General features: G+C 37.5%; 1 protein-coding gene across 1 annotated transcript in view; it reads right to left on the reverse strand.

The window, feature by feature from the left end:
* The window catches only part of LOC149053010 (uncharacterized), a 204,631-nt gene that overhangs the window by 178,495 nt on the left and 1,126 nt on the right, over positions 1-25,010 (reverse strand). The window contains exon 2 of the transcript XR_016188781.1: positions 24,038-24,109. The gene's annotated coding sequence lies outside the window, so the exon portion shown is untranslated. The remainder of the gene's footprint in view (positions 1-24,037; positions 24,110-25,010) is intronic.

Consider the following 25,010-nt stretch of genomic DNA (forward strand, 5'->3'; position numbering starts at 1 on the left):
ACTCTGAGGAATTTGGACACTGACATCAGGAAGGTCAGGCACAATACAGGTCAATTCCGGGCCTCCTGCAGTACCTCTTGAAAAGGTGAAAGACTTAGGACGCCAGACTGCAGCAAATGAAGAAACTGCTGATTTTGTACAAACAGCTTGTGCAAATGGGAAAAGCCACTTGGGAACTGTTGAAGTTTCTGCGTATAAAAATAAATGATTGGAAATGCATCCTTCAGCTGTGTTTTGAAGTCTTCAAACAATAAAGTTACCTCCAACAGATGTCATTATGATATTTATGCTTCAAAGAATAAAGTTTGCAACAACATGGTTATTGAGGAAAATTTATATTATAGTGATTAAAATGCATTGGAGACTTCATGTAACATTTGTGCAATAATTACAAGTACTGCTTGGATACACCTAAAGGGTAAACGAAAAAAAAGTTCTAAAGTTGGATTTGAAATGCCTATGAAGAAGCAAGAAGTCTACTTTGACATTATGAGTGCAGCAGGTCATGCATTGCAGGGATAGATGTCCGCATCTAAGTCATTGCACACCTACTCCTTCTCCCTTAAGTCAACTGATAAGTTCGGGTTACAAGTTGGGTTTAATTTTGGGTTAGGAGAGGGGGAGCTGCACATTTCTCAAACGCTGACATTGATGCCAGTGAAAAAGGGAGCCTAGGAATATCATGATCATTCATTAAGTTATTCACACCTGTATTTAATAAAAACATAACGTTACCTGATCCATGCCAAGTATTCTGTGTCTTTAATTCCTTCCATTCATTGTTCTCTTGGTCAGTCAGTTGCTTGATAACCACCTCATACCCCTCCAAATATGGGGCACTGTGCATCAAAGATACAGTAAAACTTATTCCTTCAAAACTTTTCTTGTAATCCAGATCTGGTGGGCCATCATGAGATATTTCAATAACACTGCTAACCAATATCTCATCACTGGCAGTGGAGGGGGAGAGGGTCCTGGGGTTCCACAATAAGCATCTACATGTAAATGGCACAGGTTGTTGTACAGCTCCACTGCAAAGTTTGATAGAGGCACCAGCTTCCCTCAGGTGCCATGAGTCTTCCTTACCTCCGATTTTTCCTCTGAAATACAAAGGAAATTAATTATCCAGCATTTTAAGATATTGTTCCTAAGTGGAGTAAGCAATGACAAAGGTATTTAAAATGCAAGTGGCAAACTGGCAGTTTGAAAAACTCATTTAGATATTGACACTTAATTTCAAAACTAGATCTAATAAATGTTATTTTTCTTTATTTTTCTTTTCTTTTCCATTAATTTGCTTTTCCTTGACTCAAATAGCCTCAAGTTATAATCATAAATCAAAACATTTATTTAAATGAATAAAGATTTTTTTAAAGCCGGTACAAATACATGTATGTTATTTATCCAGTACTAAGCTGGTGTGTAAAATGTTATAAAAGTTGTCTTTCTTTTTGTCTGCAATTTTATTGAATTCCTAAAACAATCGGTTAAATCTAATTTGTTGCTGTACTTTCATGGAGCTTTCTCATTAGTTGGGAAATCGATGCACTTTAGAGCAAAAAATAGCGCATTTTATCAATAAATCGTGCCAATGAGAACCAATCAGATTGCAAGGATCACCAGTGATTTGAGCACGAATGTAATAAATTTTTAATAGCATTACAGTTATTAAGCATGAACTTTATTAACTAAAGATTAAAAAGAAAATAAAATAAAAGAAAATAGCTGTCATTTATAAAGAGGTCCGGAGGGTTGTTCTTTAGTCAGAGCACTTTGTCAAAAGTTGCCATTAGTTAACACCTCCTAGCAACTCCAACCCTGCTCTTTACAATGGTCTGTGCATCCATGAGAAAAAAAAGCATGGGAAAGGCAAAAAACTGAGTCATTGCAGAAAAACCCATACCTTTTGATCAAAGTCTTTTCATTGTCTTCAGTGTCTACTGTTGCATCTTCTATATCTGCCAAATCTTTCCTGCCGGTGTAATAAGGTACCTCATCTTGCTCTTTGGCTGGGGAAATTATTATTTTGAGGTGTTTGGTTTCAGTATACAATATAACGGACATTTACTACCAGTTAATTCCCAATATCTGTTCAACCAAAATTGTTCAACATGGGGTCTTTCCGCACTAACGAAAAAGTTGTTTATTTAGAACAATTTTTTCGTCATCACTAAATTTTGACAAATTTTGGCCAAAGCCGACAAATCGTGAAACACATCGCCGACAAATTTGTCCCAAGTAAAATCTGGACAAAATTAATTAAATAAGCAAGACCGTGATAAACTTGTCGATTAATTATCGCAAAAGCTACGAACAGCGTGTAGCTGAACTGAAATCAGTTTACTACAGAGGCAAAAATTCTCTTTTGTCGCAAAACTCTGGGATTCTAAAATTTTAAAACGGCTTTGAAAAATCCTAGAAATTGGAGGTGGAATCCTTTGGCAGACTAGGTCGAGCGGTAAGAGAATTTTTCAACTTTGAAATTTATAATATAGATGTAACACTCAAGCAAACTTTTATCCTTTGATTTTGCCAGGACAATTTTAGGCTGGAGTCATGAAAATCACGAAAGCTCGGATATGCATTGATTAAGAGTATAAGATAAGATTACCGTATGACTCTCCTTCTCCAGCCTTCTCCCCCACTTCTTTTGCAATTTGTAGATGACGCTCACGGTACTCGATTGCCTTACGAAAGTTGCCTAAGCTATGAAAGGCATTACCAAGACTTCCATAAGCCCGTCTCTCTCCAGCTTTATCCCCCACTTCTTTTGCTTTTTGTAGATCACGCTCGTGGTAACTGATAGCCTTATGAAAATCGCCTAAGCTATGACAGGCATTGCCAAGATTTCCATAAGCCTGTCCTTCTCCAGCTTTGTCTCCCACTTCTTTTGCAATTTGTAGATCACGCTCGTGGTAACTGATAGCCTTATGAAAATCGCCTAAGCTATCATAGGCATTGCCAAGATTTCCATAAGCCCCTCCTTCTCCAGCTTTGTCTCCCACTTCTTTTGCAATTTGTAGATCACGCTCGTGGTAACTGATAGCCTTATGAAAATCGCCTAAGCCATGATCGGCATTGCCAAGATTTCCATAAGCCTGTCCTTCTCCAGCTTTGTCTCCCACTTCTTTTGCAATTTGTAGACGACGCTCGTGGTAACTGATAGCCTTATGAAAATCGCCTAAGCCATGATAGGCATTGCCAAGATTTCCATGAGCCCCTCCTTCTCCAGCTTTGTCTCCCACTTCTTTTGCAATTTGTAGATCACGCTCGTGGTAACTGATAGCCTTATGAAAATCGCCTAAGCTGTCATAGGCATTGCCAAGATTTCCATAAGCCCGTCCTTCTCCAGCTTTGTCTCCCACTTCTTTTGCAATTTGTAGATCACGCTCGTGGTAACTGATAGCCTTATGAAAATCGCCTAAGCCATGATAGGCATTGCCAAGATTTCCATAAGCCCGTCCTTCTCCAGCTTTGTCTCCCACTTCTTTTGCAATTTGTAGACGACGCTCGTGGTAACTGATACCCTTATGAAAATCGCCTAAGTCATGATAGGCATTGCCAAGATTTCCATGAGCCCCTCCTTCTCCAGCTTTGTCTCCCACTTCTTTTGCAATTTGTAGACGACGCTCGTGGTAACTGATAGCCTTATGAAAATCGCCTAAGTCATGATAGGCATTGCCAAGATTTCCATAAGCCCGTCCTTCTCCAGCTTTTTCTCCCACTTCTTTTGCAATTTGTAGATGACGCTCGTGGTAGCTGATAGCCTTATGAAAATCGCCTAAGCTACGATAGGCATTGCCAAGATTTCCATAAGCCCGTCCTTCTCCAGCTTTGTCTCCCACTTCTTTTGCAATTTGTAGACGACGCTCGTGGTAACTGATAGCCTTATGAAAATCACCTAAGCCATGATAGGCATTGCCAAGATTTCCATAAGCCCGTCCTTCTCCAGCTTTGTCTCCCACTTCTTTTGCAATTTGTAGATGACGCTCGTGGTAACTGATAGCCTTATGAAAATCGCCTAAGCTATCATAGGCATTGCCAAGACTTCCATAAGCCCGTCCTTCTCCAGCTTTGTCTCCCACTTCTTTTGCAATTTGTAGATGACGCTCGTGGTAGCTGATAGCCTTATGAAAATCGCCTAAGCTACGATAGGCATTGCCAAGATTTCCATAAGCCCGTCCTTCTCCAGATTTGTCTCCCACTTCTTTTGCAATTTGTAGATCACGCTCGTGGTAGCTGATAGCCTTATGAAAATCGCCTAAGCTATCATAGGCATTGCCAAGATTTCCATAAGCCCGTCCTTCTCCAGCTATGTCTCCCACTTCTTTTGCAATTTGTAGATCACGCTCGTGGTAACTGATAGCCTTATGAAAATCGCCTAAGCCATGATAGGCATTGCCAAGATTTCCATAAGCCCGTCCTTCTCCAGCTTTGTCTCCCACTTCTTTTGCAATTTGTAGATGACGCTCGTGGTAACTGATAGCCTTATGAAAATCGCCTAAGCTATGATAGGCATTGCCAAGATTTCCATAAGCCCCTCCTTCTCCAGATTTGTCCCCCACTTCTTTTGCAATTTGTAGATGACGCTCGTGGTAACTGATAGCCTTATGAAAATCGCCTAAGCTATGATAGGCATTGCCAAGACTTACATAAGCCCGTCCTTCTCCAGATTTGTCTCCCACTTCTTTTGCAATTTGTAGATCACGCTCGTGGTAACTGATAGCCTTATGAAAATCGCCTAAGCTATGATAGGCATTGCCAAGACTTCCATAAGCCCGTCCTTCTCCAGCTTTGTCTCCCACTTCTTTTGCAATTTGTAGATGACGCTCGTGGTAACTGATAGCCTTATGAAAATCGCCTAAGCTATGATAGGCATTGCCAAGACTTCCATAAGCCCGTCCTTCTCCAGCTTTGTCTCCCACTTCTTTTGCAATTTTTAGATGACGCTCGTGGTAACTGATAGCCTTATGAAAATCGCCTAAGCTATGATAGGCGTTGCCAAGACTTCTATAAGCCCGTCCTTCTCCAGCTTTGTCTCCCACTTCTTTTGCAATTTTTAGATGACGCTCGTGGTAACTTATAGCCTTATGAAAATCGCCTAACACCTGATAGACATTGCCAAGACTTCCATAAGCCCGTCCTTCTCCAGCTTTGTCTCCCACTTCTTTTGAAATTTGTAGACGACGCTCGTGGTAACTGATAGCCTTATGAAAATCGCCTAAGCCATGATAGGCAAAAAAAAAAAGAAAAAGAAAAGAATACCAGCTTTTGGGTGATGCCTTATCATCGGCCGTTAAGCCTTCTACACAGGAGATTGATATTGAAGTGGAACAATTTATTAAACATTCACCCGTCGCAGTTTGAGGATAAGTGTTAGCAAATGTTTTTGTTAGAAGCACCATAACCTAAACATAGCCACTGCTGGTAGAGAAGAGAAGGGAGAAGGCAACATGGTTCTTCTAAATGTTTTAGCATGCCTTTGGCAAAAGTGCTTCACATCACTGATGATTGGAAACAATTAAAAAGTCCCATTTATTTAGCATGACACGTAGAAACTATAGTGGGAAGCCATTGCCTAGGTTCTGCTATATGGTTACCAATGGGCCAATTACTGCCTAGTAAATTTGTTACATCTTTTTGTGGCCTTGTATCTTTATGGGGATGAAGTTATCACTTCAGAGACGTTGATATGAAGACTTAGCCAATTCGTAACTACAGAAGATAGAGAGGCATTGGACAAGTGCCTTGGCGATGATTTTAAACCTAATGATGAAGATGTCTTGGAATTTTTATATTATTCAAGTGTTTTAACCCTTTGCATCCTAACATCAGCATACTTTTTTTCCGTACTGTTCTCTATGCATATCCTATGGTGCTGACAAAGAGAATTTGTTTAACAACCAAGAGCCTCTTTAGTTCGTGATCATTTCCTTATTCTCATGATCTTAATGTTTGTTTTAGAGGGGATACTGATAGGAGAAAATGGTCACTAATCACTCTTAGAGATCAACTGGTGGAGTCCAATTCTCAAGATATTATGCTCTAAGGAAAACTTTCAGTCCCTCGAGACTAAAGCAAGCCGCCAAATTAATTAACAAGTTATTCAGAGCTGAAGAACCAACTGAAGCAGAACTGACATCCTTTGAACAACTGAAACGGTTTATAGAGTCACTGAATTGCAAATCTTTACCCATGTTTCTCTGGATCTGCACTGGTAGTGATGTGATCACTGTACGTACACAACATAGATGTGCACTTTGCTATCCTTGAAGGGTAGCGTCGATGTCTTTTTGCCAGAACATGTAGACCATTGCTAAAACTTCCATCTACATATGAATCATACCCAGCACTGCTTGAGGAGTTCACTAATTTAATGAAAGAGGAGCAAGCCTGTTTTGTAGTATTGTTGAGTATGGAAGATGTGAACAATTTGAAATGAACACTCAGAATGCTTTGAAATGAATACTTTGGAATTTGCTTCTTAGTTTTTACAATTTTTTATGTTTTGCATAACATTTTCACATTACTGGTATAAGGCTTTTTTCAACACAGAATACAAGTTACTGTTGATGGCATTTTCTAAACTTTCCGAAAGAAAAAAGAATTAGGTCACAAATTTATATCTATTCGAATTTCATTACAGTTGTCACTGGCAGTTAGTTTGGTTACAAGTTAGGAAGCCTTTCGAGAGAGATGTAAAATATGCAAGTTTCATGACTACAAACTCTAACTTAAAATTTTATCAGCTGATCTCTAATATCACTAAGACTTTAAGTAGTAAGTGTAAGTGGTCATAACATAACAAGATATTAAATTGTCAGCCCCTTGAAATGCGAAAACTCGGGGTAAAAGGTGACATGTCGCTTTTGCTACCATTACGTGTCTTCTAGGAGATCAATGCCTGAATTTTAAATTGCACTAAATACTACATTGATTTCAGTGGACTACTTACACCACCAAATAAATGCATCTAGAAAAGTGAAAATGGTTCGATGATAAATCAGTGAAAATAACAGCATCCATCAAGATTACATCAAAATTCAGGAGTCATACTTGAAGTTATCATTAAGGGTCAGTTATACTGGTGACAGCCGTTAAAAAATGTCATTACTTTCATTTTATACCTCCAGACAAATCGTGAAGCATGAAAATTTTCATCCTCTCTTAGTGTTCAGTGCAATTTTGAAACTATTGAAAAAAAAATTATTACCATTTCATTATACAAGCTTCGAACGCAACAACATAACTTCAGTCTTATTCACTGGTTGATCTTCACAATGTTTTATGTTGTAATTAACACAGCGTCTGCATTAAACTTTCCTATGTGAGGGAGGGATAACAATGATCATGTACAAGCACTTCCATTATCATCAAAGGAAATATCAAAATAATTTTGATTAGACGCTGATAAATGTTAAATTCAATATTGAAACTTTCAATGATCGTTACAGTGTTCAGAAAGTGCTTAATTCCATTGTTTCCATTCTCAGAGAGAGGGTCAATCCTATTGTGTAATTACTGTAAGCTGACTGTGTGACTCTGGCACAATAAACATTGTTTTCTGTTTCAATATCAGTCATTATCAAAGTCAACCATCATAATCAATTCCAAATGTCTGCCAATTTGTGCATTAGCACCACATTTTAGACTGCCTGTAACATGAAAGTGCAGCGCTTGTTATCTGACAGCTTGCTATTTTTAAAAGAACCAATTTAGCAAGTTATCCATTTGTAGGTTTGCAACATTAGACAAGCCGTTCTTGTATAGTAAACCTAGAAAACATAGTAAGCGGTCAGATAACAGGCGATGCACTGTGGAAGTAAAGTGAGGTATTTTTATTGAGAATTTGACTGTATTTTTTTATTCCCAACAGCGGTCGTAAATATTCCCATATAAACTCTTATAATTTCGCCATGACTGCTATTTTGCAAGATGATCAACTCACAGCTGGAGCTTGGGCTGCCTGTGGTTGGAGATTTCAAGGCATGTTCCTATACTTATCCAGTTTAAACTAGTCTCACGCAGTTGCTCGATCATTTCCTTTGTAATAGTGTACGCCGGTCTCCCTCCTGAACTTGCAGAGAATGCCAATGGAATTTTTTCCTTTAGACAAAGGCATGATACATTTAAAATATCTGACGTCTTTCTTAATAAGACGACTAAAGACAATTCTAACAGCTCAAACAGGTTTGAAGAGGAATTTTGAGACAGTGATATGGCGATAAGCATTGTTGTGTATTCCTAAAGCTTCCTGGCACAGATTTCTAATCCTACATGAACAATGCGTGAAAGTCCCTTTCAATGTTGCTCTTTAGAGAATCAACAAACTTTGTAAAGTATTCTGCACTAAGTTGCTCCGCCATTTTGAGAGAAATATTCCGCTTACTAGCTGTTGTTCACCGGCTCAGAAAAAGTAATCGATAATCTCGCATAGTGATTTCTTTTTCTCACGCAACAATTTCTCATTCTCAACAGTTAATATTTAATTCTCAGTATATTGCTACATCAGTCTTTTTCTCGATTAAGGTTTTATCATTCTCGATGGGTAATTTAAATTATTTTTTTTAGAGGGCACGGTAACGAATCTTGCAATTTGATTGGTTCCTTACCCGGTCAGTATTTTCCTATCTCTGCCCACGGGCCACGGTAACGCTTTCGTGAGTCGCTAAGTACATCCCAACCTTCGTTGCCATTTTTCATAAACGTATCTCGTTTTTCACGGACCTCCCAGCCGGCAAATAACATATATATATCGCATGACAGTTCTTCATTCTCATACAGTGATTTCCATTTCTGATGTAGTGGTGAGTAGGTTAATTTCAAATTGTTTTTAAGACATAGTCTGGTAACTAATTATTAGTACCAAGCTGAGGCTAAGGGGCGCTTATTTTGAAAGCAAGATCGGAGTGACTGTAAGTCGAATATGAAGTTTTGTGCCATTTCTGTGTGCAAAGGCGTACTTGACTCAGGTATCGTTTCTTCAGCCTCTTGCTCCTGTTGACTATCCGCTGCCCGAGTTTCTACTAGATCCAACAATGCGCTCTACCCAGTCACTGTCAGACTCTGAATTTCAGTCAGAGGCTGGCTGAAAGTTGTTCTGACTGTCCTCCACAATAGCAGTCAAAATCCTACTGCCAATATGTGCCTCACCACCCTAACTTTCTCATCTTTCTTTCCTTTAATTGCAATAAAGTTCAAGTTTACCTACTCTAAGGGATAGCGACTGGTTTCTGTGACAGAGATCTTCCTAGTCAATGTCATTGTAGCCCTGTTTCTTTATTTCGGCACACTTCCTTTCATTATCTGTTCGCCGCTTATCTTTTCTCATTTCAACGTCAGTTAGATGCTCAATATAATCTGCAACAAGCTTTTCTGAGACAATGTACTTTTCAGAAAACTCTTTGATTGCCTTTTTATCCCCTGCTTTGAGCTTACCCTTCTGAAACATCTGTTTTATTTGAGCTCAAGGCTGATAATCATCAGGTTTACGGCCACTCGTAGATGTTTTCGTACGTGGAGGAGGTGAAAGTCGGGAAGTTTGGTGTAATCGGGATTGGTTCGTGGAGTTTGTGTGCCTGGAGAAGGACTTACAAAGTCTCAAAGTTTATACTTCCATATTCAAACTTCAGCTATACAACGTTAATATCCCACGGTGAATGTTCGCAATTTCTTGTTTCACCTCACACTCATTTAATATCGAGATATATTTGCATTCAAACATTTTGCGTTCACAAGCGAAACGTTCTGAGATAACTACGGCATGGAACATACCACGAAGGTAGTGAGGGGAGTGTCGCACTTTTGTCAGTCACCTTAAGGTGGGGGGTCAGGAGTTTTTTCTATTAAAAGGCCAGGGAGGGCCAATACTTTTTTTTGAAAAAAATACCAAAATTCCCCAGCCACCCCCCTCCAAGAAGAAACGTACCTTAATTCTTTAAGATCGAAGAGAGCGACATCGCACTGAGCTTCATCTTCGCGATGTAATTTCGGTATCAGGTCGCTGAGCCGCGAGAACTCGGATTTACTCAGTCCGGCCGATCAACATTACAGAGAAGTACCAAGTCTTACAAATACCTTTGTATATTCTTGTGGTAACAGAGAAAGTTTGCGTCGCAAAATAAACTTCGTTTCGACCGGGCTTAACTGTTGTAAATCAGAAACAGTGAACCAAAAAGCTTAATTGTCCATAGGATTCAATTTGTGCTATATTTAAAGCCGACAAACATTAGTTTAAGCAGCTCCCACAAAGAAACTGAATATTTTAAGCTGTGTTTGAAAAAACAGCTTTAAAACATGTTTAAGCCTTGTTTTGAGTGGGGTATAACCCTGTCACTGGCTAATGATGCATCACGTTAAGCAAAACGAGGTGAAAGTATCTACCAAAAGATGGCAGACTAGCCCGCTATTTATTCCGTTGGGACTTTAACTAACAGCTCTAAAAGCCACGCAATATTTGCAGCATGATTAAGGTTCTTGTTTCTCCATCTTCACGTCGTTGTACTAATTTTACTTTCAAACAAAATTTAAGGCCATGATCAGTATTTAAAGTTAACTTGCAAATATGTAGCTCTACTCTAAGCATGAAAGACGTCATTGTGGAATAGTGTTAATGTTCATATTCAGTGTTTTCAAACCTGAAGAGTTGTCTTGTTCACGATCTCGATCTGTCTCGCCTTGCGGAACCTCCACAGCTAAAAAAAGAACATAAAGGAAAATATTACTTATCTTCCCCAAGCGGTTCAGCGGTCAGTTCATTTTCCTAATTTATCAAGTTAAACAAGCCATAATGCAAAGGAAAAAAATCGAAGGTTTCTTTGCACACCTTTATCTCAAAACAATCGTATGTTCAATTTAAAGAATTAAGCTGCGGCTCAATTCAATTGCAATCATTTGAATGGGTTTAGTTTCTATTCACGGTGTATTTTTAGCCTTAATATGTTTTTAGGATTAAAGAGCGTCGCAAAAGATTAAAAAATGGATCTTGGACGAGTTGTTGTAATCACTACGAAGAGCAAAAGCGAAAATAGTTTATCATTTCGAGCGCCGATCGTTTTGTTTTGATCCGAATGAGTGCACTTGAATTAAACTACTTCTTTATTATGTAAATATTGCATGTCATAAATAGTGCTCGTGTTCGCGCGCTGGCGGTTCATTCTTTCACAACTTTCGTCTTGTTCGAATGAACTTGTTGTGATCTGACCGTGTTGTTTATTGTCGTGATGGAGTTTAGTGTTGGCGATTCTGTCGAAGCTGTCGATCAGTTAGGAATTTGGACAAAAGCGAAAGTTGTCAGCAAATCGGACAACGCAATTGTTGCAAATTTTCCTCCGTTCATCTGTTAACAAAAGAAAAATATCTCACCTACATCAGAGAAGTTGCGCTCTTCACGATCTTCGGAAGCATGCCGGCATGTCGGCAAACTCATCGGAATGAATAAGTAATGAGAAAGAACAATAGTCTGAATAAATGAATACTTAACAACCTCAATTTTTGAGGTTCACAGTTAATCCGCTATGGAGTTGTAATGTTAAATAGACGTAAGTATAGGAAGACGCTTGAAGGTAATTCCGTTGGATGCCTGGAAGCTACTAAGTGTAGCATTGAAAGAAATTGTGCAGTTACAGTGTACCATGATTAGTCATTTAGATCAGCCGAAGAAACCACTGTAGAAAATTTTAGCGTTGAAGAAAAACCGTGACTGTTTTTGTATTTGAAAATGGCGGAGAGTCGCAGCTCAAAAACCTTTTTCTGAAACAAACTGCCACTCCAACTCCTAATCACCTCGTGTTTCTCAGCGCCTGTTTCATCCCTCCTAAAAGCAACAGCTCGGTAAAAACAATTTCCATCCCCGCTGACAGACTTCTCTCCTTTGAGCAGTGATTTGTTTATCGAAAACGTCAATAAGTACGAAAACAGGCCGTATACACTTTAATACAACTGAAAGATTGTACTTGAGCTAAAGACTGTACCTAAGTTATTTCCTTGAGATTTGTAGTTAAGTTTGTGGTAAGAAAGAAATCGATTAAAACACCACAGCATGACAAATAAATTCAACTGTCTCCTTTATCTAATCAAAGAATCATGGCCAACCGTGCATGATGAAACATAGTTGTGAACTTGTAGACACAGGTCTTACTGCAAAGGAAGGTTGCTCTTATTTCAAAAGCCAAGGTTTCGGAATATCACGAAGAGATTCACAATTATGGTAACCATCCAACTCCGCAGAATAATTAACCTATATACAGCCGACAAAAACAGCAAAAAATAGTAACCTGCGTTTATCGAATTTACATTTGCAGAATTCGTTAAATTTAGCTGCTGGAATCCAAATCTTTCCTCGCCTGCACAATCCAAACTCCACCATTCTCCAATCCTCAATATATCTTTGCATTGTAACGCAATGATCTTTGTTCACACGGTTTTCTCCAGCTTGTATCTGATAAGTTTTGTCTCGGAACAAAAATACCTCAGAACGTACTTAATATGACCGGTAGTTTTTTTGACTGAGTGAAATTATAGATATGCGGAAATGATTTCCATAGATTTTCTTTTGTAAGAAAATTATTTTCGTCCGCTTCTGATCAATCCAGCCGCCAATGTTTACATAAGATGAAAATCGATAAGATTTTACGTATTCCTATTGACTAGCTTTGCAATTTTTCCATGCAATGAAAAAGAAACACAGCTGGGTTTTCACCATGGTATGCCATACGCATACCACGGAAAAAGGGAAAATTCCTAGCTGCGAGCGACCAGGGGCAGAGGGAATTTCCACCTTCAGAGGTCGAAAAAATCGATTTTGCTTTATTTCACCAAACATTCAACATAATGTTTCCATAAAATAATTCCGAAATCTTGAAAAGCAACCGATTTATTTCGAAAAACGTATTTTTAAATGAAAGTTAATAAATTAGGAAGGTGTCATAATCTCGGAGCTGGGCGCATCCCCTGGGCGAGTTTCGCGGCAACCGCTCACGTTGAGGCTCAATTTTCATTTAAATGTAATTCCATATCTTGTTTACATCGCGCACTTAAAAAAAGTCACTCGTAGAAGCTCTTTGCTTGTGGAAAAATCTTTGCCAACGGAAAAATCAAGAGCGGAAAAAACTCCTTGGTAAAAAAAGAAAAGAAAAAAAAGGCCCAAAGAAGAAAGAAAGAGTACCATTCTGTAAAGAAAATAAAAAATTTCCTTTGTAAATGAGACCTGTAGTGTTGGAGCTCTACGCTGGCGTCCATATTTCGAACAAAGAAGTCGCCGTCCAACCAAACTTTGCCATACACAATGTTGAAAACGAGGTTTCCTTTTCTTTATTGAAGCCTGGATAAAGTTGTCTGTCGATTTGTTGTCTTGCTCCTTAGCACATTTTCCGGCTTCTCCATTTTTACCGCGGGTTTTCCTTGCCTTTGGCAACTTAACTTTGCTCATTATTGTGTCGCCCTCCTCAACGCTCCACCGAGCGATCGAGAATCTTGATCCATCGTCATTGACGCCAGGAGGTGCAGTTGTCCCATTGCTTGCGGTTTGAGGAGACGAGATAATCTCCTGGCGTGGGGAGATGTTGTTTGCGAACCTCTAAGAGCTAAAATCTCGAATTTGATTTTAGGAGGAATATGACAAATTTGAGGGAATTTATTGGGTACATAGATTTGTCCGATTTTCGTCAAATTTCACCAAAACATTCAAGGAATAATGATAACGGATGTATAAACGGTTGTGAATTTATGGAAGTCATATATTTGAACTGCGGTTAAAGACGTGAATATGAAAGCGATCTATCACTTCTTTTCACTACTACTTAATCATTACTGCGAAGATCGCTTTCATATTCACGTCTTTAACCGCAGTTCAAATATATGACTTCCATATATTCACAACCGTTTATTTACCACTTCGCGGGTTTATTTGGAACAAACACAGTGACCAACTTCCAGTCGGCTTGTTAGCTCAGTTGATACAGCACTGAACCGGTATCGCAGAGGTCATGGGTTCAAATCCCGTACAGGCCTGATTTTTTTTCAGGCCTTCTTTTCACTACTTTTTAAGTAGTGTTCATTACTGCGAAGATCGCTTTCATATTCATGACAACGGATGTGTCGGGAAATCGTGATATTTGAAATATTTGTCCCATGGCGTCCATTTACGCAACACGCCTCACATATTTTTAACTACTCCAACTTTAGATGCCGATGATCATGTCTAAAAGTACACCCCGAGTGACCACGCGTGACCACGAGTGACCACAAGTCACCACGAGTCACCACGAGTCACCACGAGTCACCACGAATGACCACGAGTGAAAAAGCAAAAAAAAATCAATCATTAACTAAAATAAAAATAATTGATTAGCTAAGAAAAATATTAAGGTGAATTTTATGGGAAATGCTAAAGGAAAAGGAACTATAGGGCTGACCGACATTCCGCAAAGGAAACTACTTTGCGGTACTGACGTCTATCGAATCAAGTGAATCAAGGTTATCCCCTGACACTTGATCTATGGGGAGCGTATCATATATCTGTTCGTCTCACATGTTACTGGTGAAGATGGCGTTCTTGAGAGGGAAGTAATTGTTAAAGGTAAGCCAAATTTGGTGTGGTTGGTTTAAGAATGAATTTATAATCATTGGGAATTTTCTGAGATAATGTTCTTTAATATCAGCGGCCATCCCGTGGGGTTGACCCAAGAGAACCCCCGGCCATTTGCACCAAGACATTTGAAAATTCCACCTATCCAGGGCCAATATTTTCCCACAAAAAGCTTCTACTGTCCCTTCCCCGGAGAGCATAATTTGAAAGGAATTCCAAATTGTAACGTAATTTCCTGCATAATTTTTAATAAAAGTTTAACAATAATATATATAGTAAGCAAAATATGAATTATTCAAACAGATGGCAATATAAATATTGAACACCTAATCATCAAAAGATTAGCATGGAAGAGATCATAGATTTCTTGCGAAAAATGTTTTCGCTATGTTAGGGAAGGATGACCGACAAAAGGGGACAGATTTACGAGAGAAACGTAAGACACGTTTACCTTTTTCTCCGTCGCCATTTTGGAAGCCGTTTAACGGTAATACCCAGCCCCCCCCCCGTCCGGATCTTTCATTTTCAAGAGAGCGGCGATGTTACAAATCCCGCGGGTCTTTCCCCGTGTATCTTGCCTCGGAAGTGCAAAAGCGGTCCAATGCCCCCGTCCCGGGCCAAAAACTGGCGAAAAAAGTCAGCAAATTCCGCGCTATTCCCCAGTATGTCCCCGGGGTCAACCCCCCGTGATGGCCGCTGATAAGTGCATAAGATGCATCATTCCTCTAACTTGGGACATGCTACATGATTATCGGCTGTAAATTTGAGCGGTGATTTGAGAAATTATCTTGCTCATCGACGCAAAATGTTGAGTAAACTAGGTTGAATAATTTTGTGCGATACCCGCGAGCAAATGTGTGTAACGGTCATGCAAAATTAATTTAATTAATAGATCCTTAAAACATTTTCAGAAGTCATTTATTACGGCAAAACGATACGATTGCGTTCTTTCAGTCGACAGCTTAAAGGTCAAACTATGAATGAAGCGTTGACGACTAGACTTATTACTAGACTTATTACAGATTACAAGGAAAAAATCACATTCGAACTTAACAGAAATTTAGATTTTGCTATGAGCATTCATAAAAAACTTTCAATAAAATCACATTTATTTCACTTTTATTCGGAGTTTTTAATGAATTTCCTTTAATACTTCCCTTAAATTCATTGAGACATTTTTCTAATTATTATTTTATTTTAGTTAATGATTAATAAATTTTACTAGTCAGGCAATCAAACGCCGGCAACACTCGATCGAGAGAGATGTGGATTTATATGTGTCATAAAATGCTTTAAAAAAATATGGTATTTTACGAGAGAAGGAAGCAAATAATCATAGAGATCTGCAGATTATTCTGAAGTTTTTATCTAGCAGACAGCATGAACAACGCGCTTGAGTAATTCCTACGGAAAGTCTACTGGTCACGCAACAGTTAGTTTGGCGGAGTTCTGCATGGAAATGTTCGATGGCGGTAATAAGGATGTAATAATATGTGTGCAAACATTCAGAGTAATTGGTTAAATACCATGGCAGTGAAAGCTTCATACATTTTACCTATTTTGAAGCGAATTCCCTGGTAAAAACCAAGAAAAACCGAGGGGGGGGGGGTTGTCTATCTCTCCCCGGAAAAACCAAAACAGAAACCAATTTGTCTTTTTGAGTTTTGGGGTAGATCCTTTAAACTGGCCAAAATTTCACTGAAATCGGTGAGATAGTATGTAGCACGACTGCCTGGTGCTCTCGTGGACACACACCTAAGCTTTGTTTTGAATGGGGTATAACCCTGTTCCTGGCTAATGATACATCTCTTTCAGGAGAATGAGGTGAAAATATCCACCAAAAGATAGCAGACTAGCCCGCAGTTTTTTTCCGGTTAGGCTCTAATTAACTGCTCTGAAAGCCACGTAATATTTTCAGCACAATTAAGTTTCATGTTCCTCCATCCTCATGTCGTTGTACTAATTTTACTTTCAAACAAAATTTAAGGTCATGATCAATATTTACAGTGAACTTTCAAATATGTGGTAGTTCTACTCTAAGCATGAAAGGTTGCATTGTAGAATTGTACTAATGTTCATATTCAGTGTTTTCAAACCTGGAGAGCTGCCTTGTTCACGATCTTGATCTGTCTTGCCTTGAGGAACCTCCATAGCTAAAAAAAAAAAACGTAGAAGAAAATATTATTTGTCATCCCCGAGCGCTTCAGCGATCAGTTCCTTTTCCAAACTTATCGGTTGAAGTTCAAGTTAAACAAGCCACAATTCAAAAGGAAAAATCGGAGGTTTCTTTACACACCTTAATCTCTAATGAGCTTCTTTCCGTGGTAATTTATGTCTTGCATGACAATCTTAAGTTCAAATTAAAGAATTTAGCTGCGACTCAATTTGAATAGACGTTTGGTATAAAAAGGGAAAATAATTCCTTGCTGAAAGCGACCGGGAGCAGAGGGAATTTCTCTTCGTTAAGTGAAAGTGAAAGTGAAACTCATGACTTGGATTTCACACAATCAATATTCAAGAGACAGAAAGAGGGATGCCCTCTCGATTGCGGTGATTTGAAAGTTTTACTCAGCATCCTTAGATTTCATTTACCCATTGCTATAACAGTAAACATGGTGAAATATTTTTAACACCGAGTTAATGCGTAAACTCTTCATTAAGAGTCAATGTGACTGTATAAACGTTAAAATCAAATTACGAACGTCTGCACAATGTGAAACACACTTAGCTGCGTTAGACATGGTTAACAGCCGATAAGAGACAAATTAAAGCGGTAGATTTATGAAGACAAGCAACCTTCGGAAATACTACAACCTCTTGATCAACATTTCACAGCTTGCTTCCTCGAGTTCACGACACTCTTAGTTTGCTCTGAAAATGGTTCACATGCAAGCATACCGAGCTCCTGAGCCCCCGAGCCGAATTTTTCCCGAGTGCGTCTCTTTCCAAATTTTTTGACAATAGTTTAAGCGTTCTGAATTTTCTCATCAACATTTCCGAGAAACCGAAAGCTACCGACCGTGTGCTCGAATGTTTATCCAACATCTTGAACCCTTACGTTTTATTCAGATTCTATTAACCTTGATCTTGCTTCGCTTTCGCTATTTATCAGAATCACATACGACTGTTCCACAATGATCTGAAGCAGGTTGTTTGGGACATCTCTGCCATTGAGGGTACTACAAACAACGACTGTCATCAAAATATCTTCCAAACCGCTGCTCTTACTTTAAGTCTTACCTGGAACACAGAGGTAAGGATTCAACCAATCTGTTACTCAAATCGCTTGGGAAAATTCATCCACAGCTACAGTTCCTTTCCTTCGGCTGAGGTGTAAAACTAACTGATTTGTAGATAACTGTACAGTACTTTTACAAATGAGAAATTCGACGAGACGAGAGGCGGGAGACGAATGACGTTCGATTCATCGCTTCGTTTGTTTCCTAGAATTTGAATATGTAATCGTTACATTCGCACAATAAAAATCTTCACTTGACCATGACAATGGAAATCAAATTTTCTTACTGTCACGCGATTACTTGATGAGGTCTTTGCCTCACTTTACGGTTACATTCTAGGCCTCTGACCCCTATTTTTATTCAGTGGGGAAATGTATTTCCTTGTGTTTATCTTGGTTACATCGTTGTCATTTTCATGAATCTCCGAAGATAAGTTCAACCGACAAATTTTCTAAAAATAACAAACCTGCTCGAGACTCTGAGTCAGTGGATTGGAGACGAGCGAAGAAGTTAAAGTTCCTGATCCTACGGCAGCTTTTTCGCTCATTTTCATCAGCCCTGGCCCCTTCCCACCCATCAAAAATAAATGGCGCATTTTTGGTAATTCCACCCTTTTCTTGTTTTTAAGTTCTACGCTGAATGTGTGACTGCACCCACAGGTAGCCCACGCTCGCAAAGTTAACCTTTGAAACTATGCAAATATGATAATAATTTTGGCCGACGAGCGAAATATGACGATTTGTCTGAGAATAAACTGTTGCTTACTTAGCCCAGAAATTTGAAATACTTTTCAACAAATAACTTTACTTGCCTCTATATCGTTTGTTCGTTTGAATTTTGTAAGTTCTTTGAAGCTGATTTCCGGCCGCGTAGGTAGCTTTCAGTTCCCTCTCTTGCCTCTCTCAACAGCGAGCTAATCAGCCGCAAACCAGCCTTGACAATTCGAAAAAAAGCTGTGCTATCTTTGTTTTCAATCAAAACGAAATCAAACTTTCAAGTTGAGAATGTAACTATTCCAATCCTTTAAATTCCACAATACAAATATATCGAAACCAACCGATTATAAGCTCAGCGACTATACAACTTTGTACGAGGTTTAGGAAGAGCTTATAAACGGAGGGGCCTGTATCCGGGGGGGGGTCTATAAACGGAGGGCCCTATGTCCGAGAGGGCTTATGAAAACAAAAGAAAAAGCGAAAGCAGCTGGGCGCTGATCAAAATACGTTTTGCATTTATTGGTTTTTAATTAAGCTTCAAAACGTCAAACGAAAAAACTAACAACACGAACAAAGCTGCAAGATAACAGAGCTGAAGTTCAGACTTCCCCCTTAAAGTTCATCTTTGCTGTCCTAGTATTAAATATTTTTCTTTAGTATTTTATTAATATTTTTTCTTTGTTGGAAGGTAGATGGGCATTTAATCTGGGGGGGGGGGAGGCTTATAAATGGGAGTTGGGGGCTTATAAGCAGCAGTTTACAATGCTTATATCTTTGCTGTACTCATATACTCACAAAGTGTTAATGTAAAAGCTTGGACTTCCTGTGGTGTGTTAGGCTGTAAGTGGGGTATTGTACATCTTTCTGTTACAAAATCCAACTGAGGTGAAATGAGCCATGGATATTTTTAGTTTATTAGACACTCTTTCCAAAAGCTGGGAAAAGAGAGAGCCACAATAGGACATAACAAATCCTTATCAGCATCACACAGTGCAACTGCCACTTTGACTTCTCAGGGACAGAGGATGGGGGCACTGATGCAGAAATATCAAAACTTGCAGATTTCAGATGACAATTAACAAGCAACATCATGAGAATGCACAGGTTCAATAACAAGCCATCAAACTAAGTTTTACTTACTTTAATTCTTATGATCATATGCCCAGTATTCTTTTCGATGACTGATCTATCTGTACTTCATGGGTTCAACTGCCCAGAATTTTAGCTTCTATTTCAGTTTTAAAACATAATCTCAGTTTTTAAATGAAATGTACACAGGACATGACATTTCCATATCTGGGGTGACCAAAAAGGAAATCATAAACTGGTTCCCATTTTAGAATAAGCTCTACACTCAGTATGCAGAGTAATTCTCATTTATTTCATATTAGCAATAATTTTTTTACTTTGTTGATTCCAAACTGATGTTGGCTTTTCCAAGTACCTAAAAAAACAAAAAAAATTAAAAAACTAGCAAAATCATAGCATTCAAAATAAGCATTACATTGTTTTTAAGTTTCCACGAGCCCAAAAGTCTCCTTACAACATTTTTCATCCCAGACAAAAAGTGAGTGGGTCCCCTGTGGCGTCTTCTGTCGCTGAACTTTGCTGCAACAGGTGTGGTTGTTCTCTCTTTGCAAGTTTCTACACTAAGTTTTTCTTTGCTTGCAACAAAAATACATCATCAAACCAGAGGGAAACATAAGAGAGGTAAAAAATTAAATACATAATTAATTTTTCATTGATAAGAATCCCTATTTTATTTACAACTTGTCCCATAGAAAAAAAAAAAGCCAGGCACACCAGGTTTTCTACTGTTTAAACATAAACTTTCTCTGAACCTTTAACCCCAAATAGTGACAAGAAACTAATTTCTCCTTGCAATATTATCCCTAAATTATCATTATTATCATGAGAATGAATAGAGGACATGATTACTATAATGAAAAAAAGCTCTTGATTATTGAACAAATTCTCCTTGTCAGAACATTAGGAAATACATAGAGAAAAGAATGGAGAATATGCATATATATCGATGTTAGAGTGTAAAGAATTAACACAGACAATACCAAATGCATGTGTATAAATTAAGGATTCTATTATATCATTGTACTTCTACGATTTCCTTGTCTGATAGTGTGCTCTTACAGGGATTGGCACATGTGAGCACAGGGTGCAGATGGAAAAACTGTATAACAGCAGAACAATAACATAAGCATCATCTTCCAAATATGATGTATTTCATTTCTTTTTTTCTATTGCTCAATTCTATGAATCTAATTTAATCTCACATGTATTTATAAGGAGAATCCCATGAGCTCAAGTACATCTCTTAACTCAAAGACATGAGTGATGTTTAGAAAGCTTTGGTAACTGCACAAGCCACGGGAGTGCTTTTTGGAAACCTTTCCTAACAAATAATGAGAAACCATAAATTATGACATACAAGAGCTGTTTGTGCATTTTTATGTATGATATGTTCTAAACAAAACCTCATACAAATACTGCTATTTGTACATTCCTGGTGCACATTTCTCAAAACATTTTTAACCAGTTGGAAAATGCCTTAAGATAATTATATTGTTTGATTTGATCATTCATTAGAATAATCACATCAAATTTTATGAACACATCAAGTTTAAATGTTCTTTTTTTAATTATGAAAAAGTATAGCATTGTTTAGTTATCTTAAAAAGCTTTAATTTCAAGCCAGTGTGTGGTATGGAAAACCTGTAACTTAATTACTAACTTAACAAGTTACTTTTCAAAATAATTCACAATAGATCAATCAGGAATGAAACATTTTGTTTCAGTATATAATGATTATCATTAGATTATTTTAAAGGTAATATTTGAATTTAAGTAAAGAAAGCACAACAGTCTCAGTCTAAGTGACTTGCTGTAGTCTCTTATTTATCTTGAGTCCTTAATTTTTGCAAATGACTGTTAATTAAAATTGAGGAGAAAATAATAAAAAAGGACAACAACAATTTGACAATGAAAAGTTAAACCCCATCCCTCTCTCACTGTAGGACAGTACCCACTACATGATAAAAGTATGAACCTGATTAATTCTGATTAAAGCTGACAAATTTGAGAGTATAGGAGTTAGCTTGAGAGTACATGTTTAAGTTATGTAAGTACTCAAAATTCTTTTGCAGTTGTTGAATATCATGATGTTATACCTCCCAACTCAAAAACCATTTTTTATTTGACCTTAATTTTCCCCTTTAGCTTCAGCTCAAGGAACATTTGAGAGTTTTGGGAAAAGAAAACTTACTGTTTCCCTTGAAGCCAGTGATAAGTACCTAATATGTTTAAGTTCATTAACAAAGTTTGAACTGAAACAAACTCTAGACAGGTATGGCAAAGAATGCATTGCATTGAAAAACCAAGGCTCCCTTTTTCTATCACCCCACTCTCTGGTGAGAACTTAACCCTGTTCACTTGGCTTTACTAAACTACACTTAAGAAACAATCAGTAGAGTTTTTTGTCTAAGTATTTAATCACTTGGCTCACTTTTGTAGTATTCACTCAGTACAACAGATGGAAAAGAATACTTGATTTCTTGTGGATTTTATGCTAGAAAATTAGATGTAATAGGTTGTTGCTAGGTGATAATCAACAGAAGTCAATCAATCCCTGTAATGAAATTGTGCTTTGTCTCTTGATAGCAAGAATTATTCTAAACATCTGTCACCAAGTACAAGACATACTACTGTCAAGTAACATGAAGTCTCCACCAACCCTGACAGGACACTTTTGTGCCCCCCCTTGACCATCTTGTTGTGACAATAATTTGTGGTTTGAAATCTAACATGGCATCAAAGCTAATTAAACACAGAAAGAAAAGAGAGCCTTGTCAGTCTACCAGAAAACTTACTGCTTGTCTTATACAGGCTTTAAGAGCTCAAAACTCCTTATCACAGGCATGTTTGGTAATGCTGTCTTTCTGAGACACTGACAGCATCCATAAAGAAGGGCCAGAAAAAAATTTAAATAAAAACCATTAAGGACATAAAATATCTAAAATAACTTGACACATTTTTGTTTGAGCCTTAAAACAATTTCAAGAAATAACGAAAACAAACCATGTCAGATTTTCAGTTGAGTGAGTCAACTCTCAGATCTCAGAAGTAAAAGGATCAAGATTTCAGGTAGTTGGCTAAGAGGAGACAATTTGGGACAGATTTGAACACTTAATAATAATGATCTTTTTACTTGTCATACACAGTGCTATTTACAACATTGATTGAGCCTAAAAACAATCTAATATTCTCAAGCTTTTCCATGACCCTGGTCTGTGATTGGCTAAAATACTAGCACTGTAATCATCAAATCAGAGACAAAAACATCAGTTTGGTTTTGTGTATTTAGTAATGGCCAAAGTTGTTTTCTTTCTTTCTCTCTGTTTTTTTTCCTTTTTTTTTCATATTTTAAAATCTTAATTACAAAATCACACTTACACTTACAATACATCAGCTACCTTACTTTTACAAAAAATTACTCATGATCAGTAAATGCTATTATAGTCCAACAAATACAATTATTTGCTTGTGGTCAATTGGTCTAAGCCCGTCACATGACAGAATATCCCCTAGCTAAAACTGGGGGATATGCAAGAATATACCTCAAGTGATATTCCCCAATTTTCAAACCTTACATCTAAAATGGAAAACTCTGTGTTTACAGATTTGATTCAAGATGAAGAGCATTGCTATGGGAGGAAAATGTTTCTTTTGCTCACAAAATCATTTCAGAGAACACTGACATACCATAAACAGTAGTCTGTTCATTAACATTTTTCTTGTGTGTTGAAAAACATTTGAAGGATAATAATATCCATTATATACTGAGCCAAAAAAAATCAGAATTTCAGGCAACCAAAATTAGACATCTCTTCAAGACAGATTTATAGGGTAATATCTTATCATCAGTATATATCAAGAAGCAAGTATGTAGGTGAAGGGGAAAATTATAGAAAGGAACTGCAAGATGTTAGAGACTTGCTCAACAAATGTTGATAAGCTGAACAAAACAACAGCATCATTAGTTCAAAAAAGATAAATGAAAAGGAAAAAAAGATGCAAATCTGGTGGTTTGTGGGGATCACAGTCCCAGAGGACTGCTCATAAAGGCCAAAAATACTTTTAACAGTCCAAACAAAAACATTCTCTTTAATATACTTCCACACAAAATAAAAAAAAAAAAACTGAAGAATCAAAGGAAGGTGAACAATTTAAGCAGTTGCTAAAATAAATTACCAATAATAACTCACTTTAGATATAGAAAACAAAATAAAGGAGAGCAAAAGACACTAACAAATGTTGTACCAGATCCAGGGAGAAACAGCTGGTTAAAGAAAATAGGGAATGATTTAAAGCGAATGAGAAAAATGATAAATAAATCAGAATTAATAAAAATTTACAGTAAAGAACTTATACAAAATAAGTAACTTGAGCAAAAAAAGTAACAGATAAACAAACAAACTGACCATATAGCTTTCTTCACCCTTTTACTTCCAAGATCTGATTGTTAGTTCTCCTCTCTTGCTGTTACATTTCTCCTGGTAAATTAGGGACAAGGATTCAGTGTTAGATCAAGATGACAACTTTGACATGATAAGTCTGAGTATTCTCATTACCTGTTTGCTGGAAAATGTATATTTATTATATGGAGAAGTTGCATATTAATCACCTCTGGGAGTTTAAGGGTTAAAAAAACTCTTACAAAATTCTGCAAAGCCTAAAATATGGGAAACTTAGGAAAGAAAAAATTAATCTTATGAATGACTAAATTTTTTTAATTAAAAAAAATATATGAATGTAACAGACTTGAAAACAAAAGAGCTTAATAAAAATGCAATGGAAAGAAAAAACTATATGAATTTAAAATAAATTATGTCAATGTGATTTTTGGCAGCAAGAAAGCATTTCATTCAATTCTTAAAAGTTTCCTTCTTTCTTTTAATTAAGTCACATAAGGGGGCAAAATTTCAGAAGAAAACACATATTAAACAGTTAAGTTACTCTCTGTAATCCTAAAGTGCAGTGGCAAACAAATCTTCCCAGAGATAAATTTGTCCTGAAGAATTCATTTTAAGCAGCAACTACATGTAACTGCTATTTTTCCATGGAGAAAAAACATAAGTAAATCCTTAGCACTATGTAAGCTTAATTAGCCATTTAACTCCCAGAGGTGATTAACATGAAACTTCTCCTGATAATATCCTCACATTATCCAGCAAACAGGTAACAAGAATCCTAGAGCTTATCAGGGAAAAGTTGTTATGCTGATTTAACAACAAATTCTTACAACTAATTTACAAGATAATGTGTAGCAGCTAGAGGGGAGATTTGGCAATCAGATCTTGGGGGTTAAAGGGTTATAAAGAAACAAACCAAACCTCACGTGCCTTACATGTCATTTTTTCATTCTAGGTTCAAAATAACTTTCCTGTTGAGTAA

Source organism: Pocillopora damicornis, chromosome 1 (assembly GCF_964200805.1).
Source record: "Pocillopora damicornis chromosome 1, jaPocDami1.2, whole genome shotgun sequence".
Taxonomy (NCBI): Eukaryota; Metazoa; Cnidaria; class Anthozoa; order Scleractinia; family Pocilloporidae; genus Pocillopora; species Pocillopora damicornis.